General features: G+C 38.9%; 1 pseudogene; it reads left to right on the top strand.

The window, feature by feature from the left end:
• LOC112605816 overlaps positions 1 to 16,192 on the top strand; it is a 47,337-nt pseudogene that overhangs the window by 16,419 nt on the left and 14,726 nt on the right.

Raw genomic sequence — 16,192 nt, 5'->3', positions numbered from 1 at the left:
CATTTGTCAGTTTTTACTTGTGTTACAATTGCTTTTGGCATTTTTTGTCATGAAATCTTTGCCCATGCCTATGTCCTGAATTGTATTGCCCACATTTTCTCCTAAGGCTTTTATAATTTTGGGTTTTACATTTAAGTCTTTAATCCATCTTGTGTTAATTTTTGTATATGGTGTAAGAAGGGGATCCAGTTTCAATTTTCTGCATATGGCTAGCCAGTTCTCCCAGCACCATTTATTAAGTACAGCACCCTTTCCCCATTGCTTATTTTTGTCAGGTTTGTCCAAGATCAGATGGCTGTAAGTGTTTGGTCTTGTTTCTGAATTCTCTATTTTGTTCCATTGGTCAGTGTGTCTGTTCTTGTACCAGTCCCGTGCTGTTCTGGCTACCGTAGCCTTGTAGTATAGTTTGAAGTTGAATAGCATGATGCCTCCGGCTTTGTTCTTTTTGGCTTAAGATTGTTTTGGCTATTTGGGCTATTTGTTTGTTCCACGTGCATTTTTAAATACTTTTTCTCTAATTCTGTGAAGAATGCAATCGGTAATTTGATAGGAATAGCATTGAATCTATAAATTACTTTAAGCATTATGGCCATTTTCACAATATTAATTCTTCCTATCCATGAGCCTGGAATGTTTTTCCATTTGTTCATGTCCTCTCTGATTTCTTTGAGCAATGATTTGTAGTTCTCCTTGAAGAGGTCCTTCACTTCCCTTGTTAACTGTATTCCTAGGTATTTTATTCTTTTTGTAGCAATTGTGAATGGAAGTTCATTCATGATTTTGTTCCCTGCTTGCCTGTTGTTGGTATATAGGAATGCTGGCAATTTTTGTACATTGACTTTGTATCCTGAGATTGCTGAAGTTGCTTATCAGCTTAAGAAGCTTTTGGGCTGAGACTATAAGGTTTTCTAGATATAGTGTATTAGTCTGTTTTCATGCTGCTGATAAAGACATACCCAAGACTGGGCAATTTACAAAAGAAAGAGGTTTAATTGGACTTGCAATTCCACACGGCTGGGGAGGCCTCACAATCATGGCAGAAGGCAAGGAGAAGTGAGTCACGTATTACATGGATGGCAGCAGGCAAAGAGAAAGCTTGTGCAGGGCAACTCTCATTTTTTAAAACCACCAGACCTCATGAGACCCATTTACTATCATGAGAACAACACGGGAAAGACCTGCCCCCATAATTCAATCATCTCCCACTAGGTCCCTCCCACAACATGTGGGAATTATGGGAGCTACAAGATGAGATTTGGGTGGGAACACAGAGCCAAACCATATCATTCCACCCGGCCCCTCCCAAATCTCATATCTTCACGTTCCAAAACCAATCATGCCTTCTCAATAGTCCCCTAAAGTCATTAACTCAAAAGCCCACAGTCCAAAGTCTCATCCAAGACAAGGCAAGTCCCTTCCACCTATAAGCCTGTAAAATCAAAAGCCAGTTACTTGCGTTTTAGTTACAGTGGGGGTGCAGGTATTGGGTACATACAGGCATTCCAAATGGGAGAAACTGGTCAAAACAAAGGAACTACAGGCCCCATGCAAGTTTGAAATCCAGCAGGGCAGTCAAATCTTAAAGCTCCAAAATGATCTCCTTTGACTCCATGTCTCACATCCAGGTCATGCTGATGCAAGAAGTAGGCTCCCATAGTCTTGGGCAGCTCCAGCCCTGGTTTTGCAGGGTACAGCCTCCCTCCCTGCTGCCTTCATGGGCTGGTGTTGAGTGTCTGTGTCTTTTCCAGGCACACAGTGCAAGCTGTCAGTGGATCTAACATTCTGGGGTCTGGAGGATGGTGGCCCTCTTCTCACAGCTCCACTAGGTGGTCCCCCAGTAGGGACTCTGTGTGGGATTTCCCACCCCACATTTCCCTTCTGCACTGCCCTAGCAGAGGTTCTCCATGAGGACTCCACCGCTAGAGCAAACTTCTGCCTGGCCATCCAGGCATTCCCATACATCTTCTGAAACCTAGGCAGAGGTTCCCAAACCTCAATTTTTGACTTCTGTGCACAGGCTCAACACCACATGGAAGGTGCCAAGGCTTGAGGCTTGCACCCTGTGAAGCCATGGCCCAAGCTCTGCATCAGCCTTATTCAGCCATAGCTGGAGTAGTTGTGATACAGGGCACCAAATCCCCAGGCTGCACACAGCACAGGGACCTTGGGCTCAGTCTATGAAACCACTTTTTTCCTGTTAAACCAATGGACCTGTGATGGAGGGGTCTGCCGCAAAGGTCTCTGACATGGCCTGGAGACATTTTTCCCATTGTCTTAGTGATTAACATTTGGCTCCTTGTTACTTATGCACATTTTTGCAGCAGACTTGAATTTCTCCTCAGAAAATGGGATTTTCTTTTCTATTGCATTGTCAGGCTGCTAATTTTTCAAACTTTAATGCTCTGTTTCCCTTTTAAATCTGAACGGCTTTAACAGCACCCAAGTCATCTCTGAAATGCTTTGCTGCTTAGAAATTTCTTCTGCCAGATAACCTAAATCATCTCTCTCAAATTCAAAGTTCTACAGATCTCTAGGGGAGGGGCAAAATTCTGTCAATCTCTTTGCTAAAATATAACAAGAGTCACCTTTGCTCCAGTTTCCAACAAGTTTCTCATCTCCACCTGAGACCACCTCAGCCTGGACCTTATTGTTCATATCACTGTCAGAATTTTTGTCAAAGCCATTCAACAAGTCTCTAGAAAGTTCCAAACTTTCCCATATTTTTCTATCTTCTTCTGAGCCCTCCAAACTGTTCCAACCTCTGCCTGTTACCCAGTTCCAAAGTCACTTCCACATTTTCGGGTATCTTTTCAGCAACACCCCACTCTACTGGTGCTGGTTTACTTACTAGTCCATTTTCACACTGCTGATAAAGACATACCTCAGACCGGGCCATTTACAAAAGAAAGCTGTGCAATTGTGATATGGCTCTGATGACTGGAGGAACACCCAGGTTCTTGGTCTTGCGCTGATTTAGATAAAATGACACAGACACATGTGGAGTGGTTTTAAGCAGTGGAGAGTGTTTAATAGGCAAGATAGAATAAAGCAGCTCCCCTGTACAGAGACAGAAGGAGGGGAGCTCCAAGCTAAGAGAGGGAACCCTGTGTGTGTTGGAAAATTGTCGGTTCTATTGGAGGCGTGAGGAGGCAGTGCCTGATTTGCATAGGGCCCAGGGGATTGGTTTGACTAGGTGTGTCATTTACATAGCCCGTGAAAAACCCGGCCCTCCCACCTCAGCCTTTTAATATGCAAATGCAGGGGGCCATGATGTTTTGAACACATAGTGTTATCTGGAAGTGGCCATGACACTTGGCACACCTGGTGACAAGAAGAAGAAGGCAGGAATGGCCATATTGGGTGAGTTTTTAATGGTTAGCATTTGCATATCAAAGCTTGCCAGCCTAGCTCTTTAAGCCACCTTTCTGTTAGAAAAGAAATCGTTCGGAGGTCGCTTCTTATTACAGGAAAATTTCCACCCAGAATCTTTGCCTTTTCTACCTGCCTAAAAATGATTTCTTAATTACTCCTGTCTTATTCCCTCCCTCAAGAGAAGCAAACCTAACTGCTTTTAGGGGGTGTTGGGTGATGATTCTTTCTGGGTACGTCCTGCTGAAAAGGGGTGTCATGTGGGGGAACAGCAGTCGGGCCTTCTCCTAGGTTGATTTAAGAGTTTTTGGAAGAATGGCATGTCCATGTATGGCTCTGCTTGCAGCACTGTTTGAACTTTTATTGCTTCTAGGCAAAAAGAGATAAATTTTACAAGAAGGTTTAAAATATAGGGTTAGAATATGAGCATTAAGATGACCACTGCTAGTGGGTGTCCCATAGGCCATAACTGACAAGTAGAGTTTGACACCTGTATAGTTGCACCAATGAATTGCAATACCGGTTTGCCTCCACTAGATGTCCCTGTACATTACCAGAAACGTTAATATAAAAGTAACATTTTTCTTGAGAAAAGCATACATTTCTCCTTGGCTTACCATTAGAGAATAACTTTAGTCTTAGCCATTTTTATAACTTGCAATATGCTTGGGAGAGATACATTATTGGGTCGCTAAAATACCTTTAGCGTTAATCTTGACAATTCCTTTCCTTTAATTATTAAAATCTTTTATGACTTTCACAGACCCTCTAACAACGCACTTAAACTTTTTGACTTGTCCTAAACATCCATCCTTTAAACTACCAGTTATTTACTTTTAGGACAAGTGTTTACCATACAAAATCATTTCCTATATAAAATCTTTTTCTTTATAACCTTCTTTCCATAATTTAGAGCACATTATATTATTAATTTTCAATAAAAAGTCTTATTAAACTTAATGATAGTAAAACTTTTATGCTTGCTTATTATCCATAACGATTACTCCTGCTATAAGCAAAACAATCTTTACTAAATTTTTCTTGCAATTATTAATCCTACTATACCACAAAAGTGGCATAGTAAATAATTTCTGTTGAAAACTTTACTTGCCAAGATATAACATTTCCCTTTGGGGATCTACAAAGTTACAAATGCAATTCCCTGTATAATTAAATCTCCCTGCAAATATGAATTAAAAAGAAGTCTTACTATTTAGTGGCAAATTTTGAGAGGAAAGGGTAGAAATAATAAAAGGTATCTGGTGAGGTAGGAGTGGAACTGAATAAGATGAGTAGACCTCACTCAGTTACTTACCTTTTATAATTTTCAACTTAAGATCTTCTATTTCTTAACATTGATATTCAGGACATTCCTCTGGGCTGTCAGGGGTTGTTGCCTTAGCTCTTCGGGCTTTGACTTGAGTGTGATGTATCCAGGAGTTGATTCCTGTAACTTTTACTGCCTAGGGAGTTGAAAGAAGAACAGTGTAGGGCCCTTCCCAGCTTGGCTTAGGGAAGGAGATGGAGATGAGAATTTTTCTTAATACCAAATTTCCTGGGTTAAATAAAGATTGTTCTACTTCCTGGGGTTGGACTTCTGCCAGTTGTGCTAATTCCTGTTGGAAGTGAGGTAGAGAGGTTACATGCTTAACCAATTTGGAGATTTCCTGCCTGAAAACAACCTTTGAACACATTGATAAGTTTTGTCCTTTCCCAAGTGAAAAGCTTGGGAAAAGATAATTTGACTTCTTCTCTTTCTATTTGAACACTTTTATTTATTCCTCTTGCCTGATTGTCCTGGGCAGAACTTCCAATACTATGTTGAATAGCAGTGGTAAGAAAGGGCATCCCTATCTTGTGCCAGTTTTCAAGGGGAATGCTTCCAGCTTTTGCCCATTCAGTATGATATTGGCTGTGGGTTTGGCATACATGACTTTTGTCATTTTGGGGTATGTTTCTTCAATACCTAGTTTATTGAGAGTTTTAACATGAAGGGATGTTGAATGTTACCGAAGGCCTTTTCTGCATCTGTTGAAACAGTCATGTGTTTTTTTTTTTTCTTTAGCTCTGTTAATGTGATGAATCACATTAATTAATTTGCGTATACTGAACCAACCTTACCTCCCAGGGATGAAGCCAATTTGATCATGGTGGATAACCCTTTTGATGTACTGCTGGATTAAGTTTGCCAGTATTTTACTAAGGATTTTTGCATAAATGTTCATCAGGGATATTGGCCTGAAGTTTTCTTCTGTTGTTGTATCTTTGCCAGGTTTTGGCATCAGGATGATGCTCACCGCACAGAATGAGTTAGGGAGGAATCACTCCTTTTCAATTTTTTGGAATAGTTTCAGAAGAAATACTACCAGCTCTTCTTTGTACCCCTGGTAGAATTCTGCTGTGAATCTGTCTGGTCTTGGGCTTTTTTGGTTGGCAGGTTATTTATTACTGCCTCAACTTCAGAACTCATTATCGGTCTATACAGGGATTAAATTTCTTCCTGGTTCAGTCTTGGGAGAGTTTATGTGTTCAGGAATTCATCCATTTCTCCTAGATTTTCTAGTTTATGTGCATAGAGGTGTTTATTTCATTCTCTGATGGTTGTTTGTATTTCTGTGGGGTCAGTGGTTCTATCCCCTTTATCATTTCTGATTGTGTTTATTTGATCATTCTCTCTTGTCTTCTTTATTAGTCTAGCTAGCAGTCTATTTTATTAATTTTTAAAATTATTAAACAGCTCCTCGATTTGTTGATTTTTTTGAAGGGCTTTTTGTGTCTCCATCTCGTTCAGTTTAACTCTAATCTTGGTTATTTCTTGAATTCTGCTGGCTTTGGGTTTGTTTGCTCTTTGTTTTCTAGTTCTTTTGGTTGTGATGTTGGGTTGTTAACTTGAGATCTTTTTAGCTTTGTGATGGGCATTTAGTGCTATAAATTTTCTCCTTAACACTGCTTTAGCTGTGTCCCAGTGATTCTGATATGTTGTTTCTTTGTTCTCATTAGTATCAAAGAACTTGATTTCTACCTTAATTTCATTGTTTACCCAATAGTCATTCAGGAGCAGATTGCTCAATTTCCATGTAGTTGTGTGGTTTTGAGTGAATTTCTTAATTTTGAGTTCTAATTTGATTGTGCTGTGGTCTGAGGGACTATTTGTTATGATTTCAGTGCTTTTGCATTTGCTGAGGAGTGTTTTACTTCTGATTATGTGATCAGTTTTAGAGTAAGTGCCATGTGGTGATGAGAAGAATGTATATTTTGTCATTTTTGGGTGAAGAGTTCTGTAGATATCTATCAGGTTCACTTGATCCAGAGCTGAGTTCGGGCCTTGATATCTTTGTTAAGTTTCTGTCTCAATTACCTGTCTAATATTGACAGTGGGGTGTTAAAATCCCCCACTATTATTGTGTAGGAGTCTAAGTCTCTTTGTAGGTATCTAAGAATTTGCTCTATGAATCTGAGTGCTCCTGTATTGGGTGCATATATATTTAGGATAGTTAGCTTTTCTTGTTGAATTGGACCCTTCTCTTTGGAGCCATGAGCTGTGCTGCCTGGGTTGTGGGGATGAGTAGTGAAAGCACTCCTTTAGCTGTTCTCTCTGGTGTCTCAGTAAATCGTATGCCCCAGAAGTCCACTGGCTTTGAGTTTTTCTCTGCAGTAGGACTTGCCCAGGAATTGCAATTTTTGTGCCATAGACTGCCCTTTAAGTTTATTTACAGCCCCAGAGCACTTCAGCCCATGGTGGTGAGGCCTGCCAGAATTTAAGTTCTGACTCCTGGGATGGGTGATTTCCCCCTGGCTAGAGCTGGTTTAAGTTCTTTCTCCATGGGTAGGTATCAGCTTAGGTCAGCATGGTTTTGCTTTCCCTTGTGACAGGGCAGCACTAAGTTGAATGCAAAGTCTCGATTACTGCACTCTCTATCTCCCCCATGCACAGCTTTCCCCATGACATGTGACCTCTGCAGGAGCAGTGGGGGAGGGGTGGAATGGACAATTCAAGACTACCTTGTTTACCATCTTCAGTGCCTTTAATGACGTGAAGTTAAAATCAAGTACTGTGAGTACTCACCTGATTTTTTGTTCTTATGAAGGGTGCTTTTTTTGTGTAGATGGTTGTTTAACTTGGTGTTCCTACAGGGTGATGGTCAGTGGAAGCTTCTATTTCACCATCTCGTCCCACCCTATGTCTTTTACCACATTTTCTTTATCCAATCTACCACTGATGAGCATCTGGGTCAATTCCATGTCTTTGCTATTATGAGTGTTGCAGCAATTAACATATAGGGGCATGTATCTTTATGGTAGAACAATTTATGTATACCTTTGGGTATATGCCCAATAATGTGATTGCTGCATTGAATGGCAATTCTGTTTTATGTTCTGTGAAAAATCACCACACTGCTTTCCACAATGGTTGAACCAATATACATTCCTAACAGCAGTGTATAAGTATTCCCTTTTCCCTGCAACCTTAACAAGACCTGTTATTTTTTGTCTTTTTAATAATAGTTATTCTACTAGTGTGAGATGGTATCTCTTGTGGTTTTGATTTGCATTTTTTTTCTGGTGGCTAGTGATGCTGAGCATTGTTTCATGTTTCTTGGGCACTTTTGAGGTGTCTGTTATTGTCCTTTGCCCACTTTCTAATGGGGTTAATTTGTTTTTCTCAGTTGTTAAGTTCCTTACAGATTCTACATATTAAATCTTAGTTGGATGCGTAGCTTGCAAGTATTTTCTCTCATTCTGCAGATTGTCTTTTTACTCTGTTTATAGTTTCTTTCTATGTGAAAAGACTCTTTAGTTTAATTAGGTCCCACTTGTCTTTTTTGTTTTATTTTGTTGTAATAGCTTTTGGGGACTTAGCCAGAAATTCTTTCCCAATGCTGATGTTGAAAAGAGTATTTCCTAGATTTTCTTCTAGGATTTTTATGGTTTGAGGTCTTACATTTAAATTCTTAATCTACTTTTAATTAGTTTTTGTATCTGGTGAAAGGGAAAAGATATGGATCCATTTTCAATCTTCTGCTAGCCAGTTATCCAAGAACTATTTATTGACTTGGAGTCCCTTCCTCTTTGCTTGTTTTTGTTGGCCTTGTTGAAGGTCAGATAGCTGTAGGTGTGCAGCATTATTTGTCATTTTCTATTTTGTTCCATTATGTCTGTTTTTGTACTAGTACCAAGCAGTTTTGGTAACTGTGGCTTTATAGTATAGTTAAAATCAGGTAATGTTATATCTCTGGCTTTGCTCTTTTTGCTTAGGATTGCTTTATCTATTTAGGCTCTTGTGGATCCATATAAATTTTAGAATAGTTCTTTCTAATTTTGTTAAGAATCATATTGGTAGTTTAATAAGAATATCATTGAACCTGTAAATTGCTTTGGGCAGTATGGCCATTTTAATGATATTGATTCTTCCAATCTATGAGCATGAAATGTTATTCCATTTATTTGCATTATCTCTGATTTCTTTCATGAGTGTTTTATAGTTCTCCTTTTAGAGATCTTTCACCCGCTTTGTTAGCTGTATTTCTAGGTATTTCTTTTTTGTGTGGCTATTGCAAGTGAAATTTTGTTCTTGATTTGGCTGTCAGTCTGGGTGTTGTTGGTATATAGGAATGCTACTAATTTTTGTACATTGATTTTGTACCCTGAAACCTTAGTAAAGTTGTTTATCAATTCTAGAAGCTTTTTGGTAGAGTCTTTAGAATTTTCTAGGTACATAATAATATCAGTGAAGAGAGATAGTTCGACTTTTTCTTTTCCTAATTGGATGCTTTTTCTTTCTTTCTTTTGTCTGATTGCTCTGACTAGGACTTTCAGTAATATGTTAAATAGGAGTGGTGAGATTGGACATCATTGTCTTGTTCCAGTTCTCTAGGAGAATGATTTGAGCTTTTGCTCATTCAGGATAATGTTGGCTGTGGGTTTGTTATAGACTGCTCTTAGTGTTTTGATGTATGTTCTGTCAATGTCTAGTTTATTGAGGGTTTTTATCATAAAGAGATGTTGGATATTATCAAGAGCTTTCTCTGCTTCTATCAAGACGATCATGTAGCTTTTGTTTTTGATTCTGTTTATGTGGTAAATGACATTTATTGATTTGTATATATTAAACTAGCTTGCATCCCAGGAATAAAGCCATTTTATTGTGCTGGGTTAACTTTTTAATGTGCTACTGAATTTGACTGGCTAGTATTTTAATGAGGATTTTTGTGTCTATGTTCCTGAAGGATGTTGGCCTAGAGTTTTATTTTTTCATTGCATCTTTGCCAGATTTTGGTATCAGAATGATGCTGGCTTCATAGAACAAATTAGGGAGGAGGACCTCCTCCTCAATCTTTTGAAATAGTTTTAGTATAACAGGTATCAGTTCTTCTTTGTACATCTGGTGGAATTTGGTTGTGGATCCATCCAGTATGGGGCTTTTTGTTGTTGTTGTCATGTTCTTTGTTACTGATTCAATTTCAAAAGTTGACTTTGGTCTAATCAGGGTTTCAATCTCTTCCAGATTCAATCTTCGGAGATTGTATGCCTCAAGGAATTTATTTATTTTCTCTAGATTTTCTAATTAGTCTGCATAGAGTGGTTCATTGTTTCTCTGAGGATCTTTTGTATTTTTGTGGGATAAATTATAATATCACATTTGTCACTTCTGATTGTGCTTATTTGGATTTTCTTTTTCTTTGTTGGTCTAGTTAGGGGTTTATCGATATTATTTATTTTTTCAAGACCCAACAGTTGGTTTCATTGATCTTTTGTATGGATTTTTGCATCTTAATTTCATTACATTATTCTCTAATTTTAGTTATTTCTTTTTTTCTGCTAGCTTTGGGATTGGTTTGTTCTTTTTTTTTTTTTTTAATATTTCCTTTAGGTGCAAAGTTAGATTGCTAATTTGAGACCTTTCTAACTTCTTGATGAAGGCATTTAGGTCTATAAACTTTCCTGTTACCACAGCTTTGGCTGCATTCCGCAGATTTTTGTATTGTTGTGTCCTTATTTTCATTGATTTAAAATAATTTTTTATTTCTTTCTTAATTTTAATGTTTCCCCAGGAGTTATTCATTAGTAAGTTGTTTAATTTCCATGTATTTGTGTAGTTTTGAGAAATATTCTTGGTATTGATTTCTATTTTTATTGCACTGTGGTCTGAGAGTGTGCTTTGTATGATTTCAATTTTTTTGAATTTATTGAGGCTTGCTTTATGACCAAGCATGTGGTCAATCTTAAGACATATTCAATGTGCAGATGAGAAGACTGTATATTCTGTGTTTTTTGGGTGGAGTGTTCTGTATATGTCTATTAGATCCAACTGGGCAAGTGTTGAGTTTAAGTCCAAAGTTTCTTATTTATTTATTTAATTTATTTATATATTTATTTTTGAGCTGGGGTATCACTCTTCTGCCCAGGCGGGAGTACAGTGGCCTGATCACAGTTTACTGAAGCCTTGACCTCCCAGGCTCAATTGATCCTCCTGCCTCAGCCTCCTGAACAGCTGGGATTACAGGTGCATGCCACCATGCCCTGCTAATTTTTGTATTTTTTGTAGAGACAGGGTTTGTTATGTTGTCCAGGTTGGTCTCAAACTCCTGGGCTCCAATGATCCACCCACCTCAGCCTTCTAAAGGGCTGAGATTACAGGTGTGAACCACTGTGCCCAACCTCAGAGTTTCTTTTTTAGATTTTTGTTTTGATGTGATCCATCTAATGCTGACAGTGGGGTGTTGAAGTCTCCCACTATTGTTGTGTAGTTGTGTAAGTATTTTTGTAGGTCTAAAAGAACTTGCTTTATGAATCTGGGTGCTCCAATATTGGATGTGTGTATATTTAGGATAGTTAAACTTTTTGTTGGAGTGTATCCTTTGTCATTATGTAAGCCCTTTATTGTCTGTAATTTTTATTAAAGTCTGTTTCATCTGATATAAAAATAGTGACTCCTATTTTTGTTTGTTTGTTTTCTATTTGCATGGTAGATCTTACTCCTTACATCCTTTTACTTTGTGCTGGTGGGTATTGCCACATGTGACATGGATCTTTTGAAAACAACAGATGGTTGGGTCTTGTCTTTTAATATAGATTGCCAGTCTGTATCTTTTAAGTGAGACATTTAACCCATTCACATTCAAGATTAGTATTGGTATGTGTGATTTTGATCCTATCATGGTGTTGTTAGCTGATTGTTATATAGACTTGATTGCATAGTTACCTTATAGTGCCTGTGGGCTATGGGCTTAGGTGTGCTTCTGTGATAGCCGGTGTCATTCTTTTGAATCCGTATTTAGTATTCCCTTAAGGGCCTCTTATACAGCTGGTCTGGTTGAAATGTATTCCCTCAGCATGTGTTTGTTACAGAAAGATTTTACTTCTCTTTAACTTATGAAGTTTAGTTTGGCAGGACATGAAATTCTTGGTTGGAATTTCTTTACTTTAAGGACACTAAAAGTAGACCTCTAATCTTATCTGGCTTGTAAGATTTCTGCTGAGAAATCTGCTGCTAGCCTGATGGGATTTTTTTTCTGTAGGTGACCTGCCCCATTCTCTCTAGTTGTTTTTAAAGTTTTTTGTTTTGTATTGACCTTGGTGAATCTAATGACTATAAGCCTTGGGAATGGTCATCTTGTATCTGGCTGAGGTTCTCTGTATTTCTTAGATTTGCATATTGACTTCTCTAGTGAGATCGGGGAAATTTTTATGAACTGTGTCCTCAAATATATTTTCCATGTAGCTTATTCTCTCTCCTTCCATCTCAGAAATGATGCTAAGTCATTTGGTCTCTTTACATAATCCCATATTTATCAGATAATTTTTTCATTTTTCTTATTTATTTTTCTTTATTTTTGTCTGACTGTGCTGGTTCGAATAACTCATACTTTAGCACTGAGATTCTTTTCTCAGCTTGGTCTATTATGCTGTCAATACTTCCGATTGTATTATGAAAATCTTGTAGCCAATATTTTAGCTTATGCTCAGTTTGGGTTAGTCTTAAAATGGGAATTTTATCTTTCAGCCTTGAATTGGTTTACTGGATTGCTTGGCTTCCTTAGATTGAGTTTGAATTTTCTCCTCAATCTCAATGAACTTCCTTGCCATCCAGATTCAGAATTCCTTGTCTGTCATTTCAGACAATTCAAACTGGTTAAGAACCATTGCTGGGGTGCCAGTGGGCTTATTTGGAGGTAAGGGAACACTCTGGCTTTTTAAATTGCCAGAGTTCTTGTGCTGATTCTTGCTCATCTGGGAAGGCTGATACTCTTTTAATTGAGGTATAAATTGAGTTTCATCTGTTGACTTCATTTCTGGAAGTTTTCAGAGGACTAAGGCTCTGTACAGGGTCTTTCTTTGTTGTAGAATTCTTGCTCTTGGTTTCATAGAGGGTAAATTTAGTAAAGTGATTTTTGACTTTGTAATTTGGGCTGCATTTTAGTAGATGGCAGTTGACAGCAATGAGCAGTAGATAAGCTCTTACTCAGTCACATGGTTCCTTTGTGTATCTGTGCATTTGCAGTTGTGTGCTGTGGATTAAGGATAAGAGGGGTAACTCCCTCACCACGTCTGCTGATGGGCTTTGGGGGAGCCCTCTCTGATGCTACACCCTTACTGGACCAACCCTGTGGAAGGAGACACAGCTAGGTCTCACACTAGCCTATTCACCTGTGCAGTTAAGCCCTCTCAATATTTTTTGAGTATGGGCTCCTCCATCCCAGACCTGAGAAACAGCCCTGAGGGCCAACCCCAGCAGACATACCCAGGCCTGCCAAAAAGGCATGTGGCCATGTCCCAGGGCTGCAAAATTGCCCCATGGGCCACCTTCAGCAGATATTTCCCTAGGCCACCAAGCAGTTATGTGCCCATGTTCTGGGCCTGAGAAACAGCCCTGAGGGCCATCCCTGGCAGACATGTCCCCAGGCCAGATGAGGAATCACACATGGTGCCCCTGACTAGAGTAATAGCCACGTGGTTCCAACCCCAGTGAGTCAGACATCAAGTTGGCCAATCTGCTGTGTACATGCATGCACCCCTAACCTGAGAAACAGAACAATGAGTCCACCCCTAGCAAAGCCACACCACCATTGCCACACTCGTTTCAGCATGGGCTGCTGAGACACTTGTAAATGTCACTAACATGGGTTACAGCTAAAGAAACCACACAGAGGCCGGGCGCGGTGGCTCAAGCCTGTAATCCCAGCACTTTGGGAGGCCGAGACGGGCGGATCACGAGGTCAGGAGATCGAGACCATCCTGGCTAACACGGTGAAACCCCGTCTCTACTAAAAAATACAAAAATTAGCCAGGCGAGGTGGCGGGCCCCTGTAGTCCCAGCTACTCGGGAGGCTGAGGCAGGAGAATGGTGGGAACCCGGGAGGCGGAGCTTGCAGTGAGCTGAGATCCGGCCACTGCACTCCAGCCCGGGCGACAGAGCGAGACTCCATCTCAAAAAAAAAAAAAAAAAAAAAAAAAAAAAAAACCACACAGAGACCACACTACTACATCCACCTAGAACCAAAGCCAATGCACCTTACAGAATCAACACCCCAAGACCCACCTAAACAAATAAATGTTTCTCTATAAAACCTATTTCATAAAATTGGAAGTGGTGACTGTTTCATCAGATGCATAGTTATCAACATAGGAATAGGTAAAATGTGAAAAAAGGAAACATGACACTTCCAAAGTAACGTAACAATTCTCCAATAACAGACCCCAATCATAAGGAAATATATAAAATGCCAGAAAAAGAATTTGAAATAGCAATCTTCAGGAAACTCAGTGAGATATAAGGGCCCAATTAAAAAAAGGAAACTGCAGGCCAATGCCCCGATGAACATAGATGCAAAAATCCTTGAGAAAGTACTAACAAACTGAATCCAACAATACATCAAAAAAGATAATGCACTATGATCAAGTGGGATTTATCCCATGGATGCAAAGATGGTTCAACATATGAAAATCAATAAACAGGATACATCATATCAACAAAATGAATGACCAACCCATATGATCCCTTTCAAAATACCAAAGGCATTTGTCACAGAAATAGAAGAATGAAAAAAAGCATTTGATAAAATTCAATAACCCTTCATGATAAAAACTCTCAAAAAATTGTGTATAGAGGGAAAGTAACTCAACACAATAAAGGCCATATGACAAACCCACAGCTAACATCATAGTAAATGGGGAAAAGCTGAGAGCTTTTGCTGTAAGCACTGGAATAAGACAAAGGTGCCAACTGTCACTACTTTTATTCAACATAGTCCTGGGAGTCCTAGCCAGAGCAATTAGGCAAGAGAGAAATAAAAGGCATCCAAATTGGAAAGGAAGATATCAATATGTCCTTGTTTTCAGAGAGCATGATTTTATATATAGAAAAACCTACAGACTTTATCAAAAAACTCTTATAAGTAATAAATGAATTCAGTAACCTTGCAGAATACACAATAAATATACAAAACTCAGTAATGTTTCAATACATGAACAACAAACTACTTGAAAAAGAAATCAAGAAGGAAATCTCGCATATAATAGTTACAAAAGAAAAATACCTAGAAATAAATGTAACCAAGCAGTTACAAGACCTCTACAAGGAAAACTACAAAACACTTATTCCATGCTCATGGATCAAAGTAATTAATCCTGTTAAAATGACCATGCTACCCAAAGCAATCTATAGATTCAATGCAATCCATAGCAAAATACTAATGACATTCTTCACATAATTAGAAAATTAAAAAAAAATTGTATGGAATCACAAAAGACCTCAAATAGCTAAAGGAATACTGAGCAAAAAGAACAAAGCTGTAGATGCCACACTACCAGACTTCAAAATGTACTACAAAGCTGTAGTAACAAGAACAACAAAAAAGAGCATAGTATCAACATATAAACAGATACATAGGCTAATGGAACAGAATGGAGAATTCAGAAAGTAATCCCTTTATCTCCAGCCAATTGATTTTTGAATTTTGAATTAAAGGCACCAAGAACACTCATTGGAGAAAGGATAGTCTCTTTAATATATGGTGCTGGGAAAACTGGATATCTGTGTGCAGAAGAATGAAACTAAACTCCCACTTCTCACCCTATTCAACAATGAGCTCCAAATGGGACAAATAACTAAATCTAAGACCTCAAACTATAAGAGCACTAGAAAAAACAATAGTAGAAACACTTCAGGACACTGGTCTGGGAAAAGATTTTATGAATAAGACTTCAAACACACAGGCAACAAAAGCAAAAACAAATGGGGCTATATAAAACTGAAAAGCTCTGTATCACAAAGAAAATAATCAACATGAAGAAAAAACAGCCTACAAAATGGGAGAAAATGTTTTCAAACTATTCACCCAATAGGGGATTAACATCCAGAATACACAAGAAACTCAAATATCTCAACAGCAAAAGAACAAACAATTCAATAAAAAGGGGGCAAATAATATGAACAGACATTTCTCAAAGGAAGACATACAGATGGCTAATAAATCTGTATACAAAAATACTCAACATCGCTAAGCATCAGAGAAATGCAATTCAAAACCACAGTGAGGGCTGGGTGCGGTGGCTCCCGCCCGCGGCTCCCGCCCGCAACCCCAGCACTTTGGGAGGTCAAGGAAGGTGGATCCACTGAGGTCAGGAGTTCATGATCAGCCTGGCCAACATGGTGAAACCTCATCTCTACTAAAAATACAAAAAATTAACTGGGCCTGGTAGTGCATGCCTATAGTCCCAGCTACTTGGAAACTGAGACAGGAGAATCACTTGAACCCAAGAGGCAGAGGCTACAGTGAGCTCAGATCGTGCCAAACTGCATTCCAGCCTGGGTGACAGAGCG

Source organism: Theropithecus gelada, chromosome 1 (assembly GCF_003255815.1).
Source record: "Theropithecus gelada isolate Dixy chromosome 1, Tgel_1.0, whole genome shotgun sequence".
Classification (NCBI taxonomy): domain Eukaryota; kingdom Metazoa; phylum Chordata; class Mammalia; order Primates; family Cercopithecidae; genus Theropithecus; species Theropithecus gelada.
Note: the sequence above shows the minus strand (reverse complement) of the source record. Positions and strands in the feature narration are given on the sequence as shown.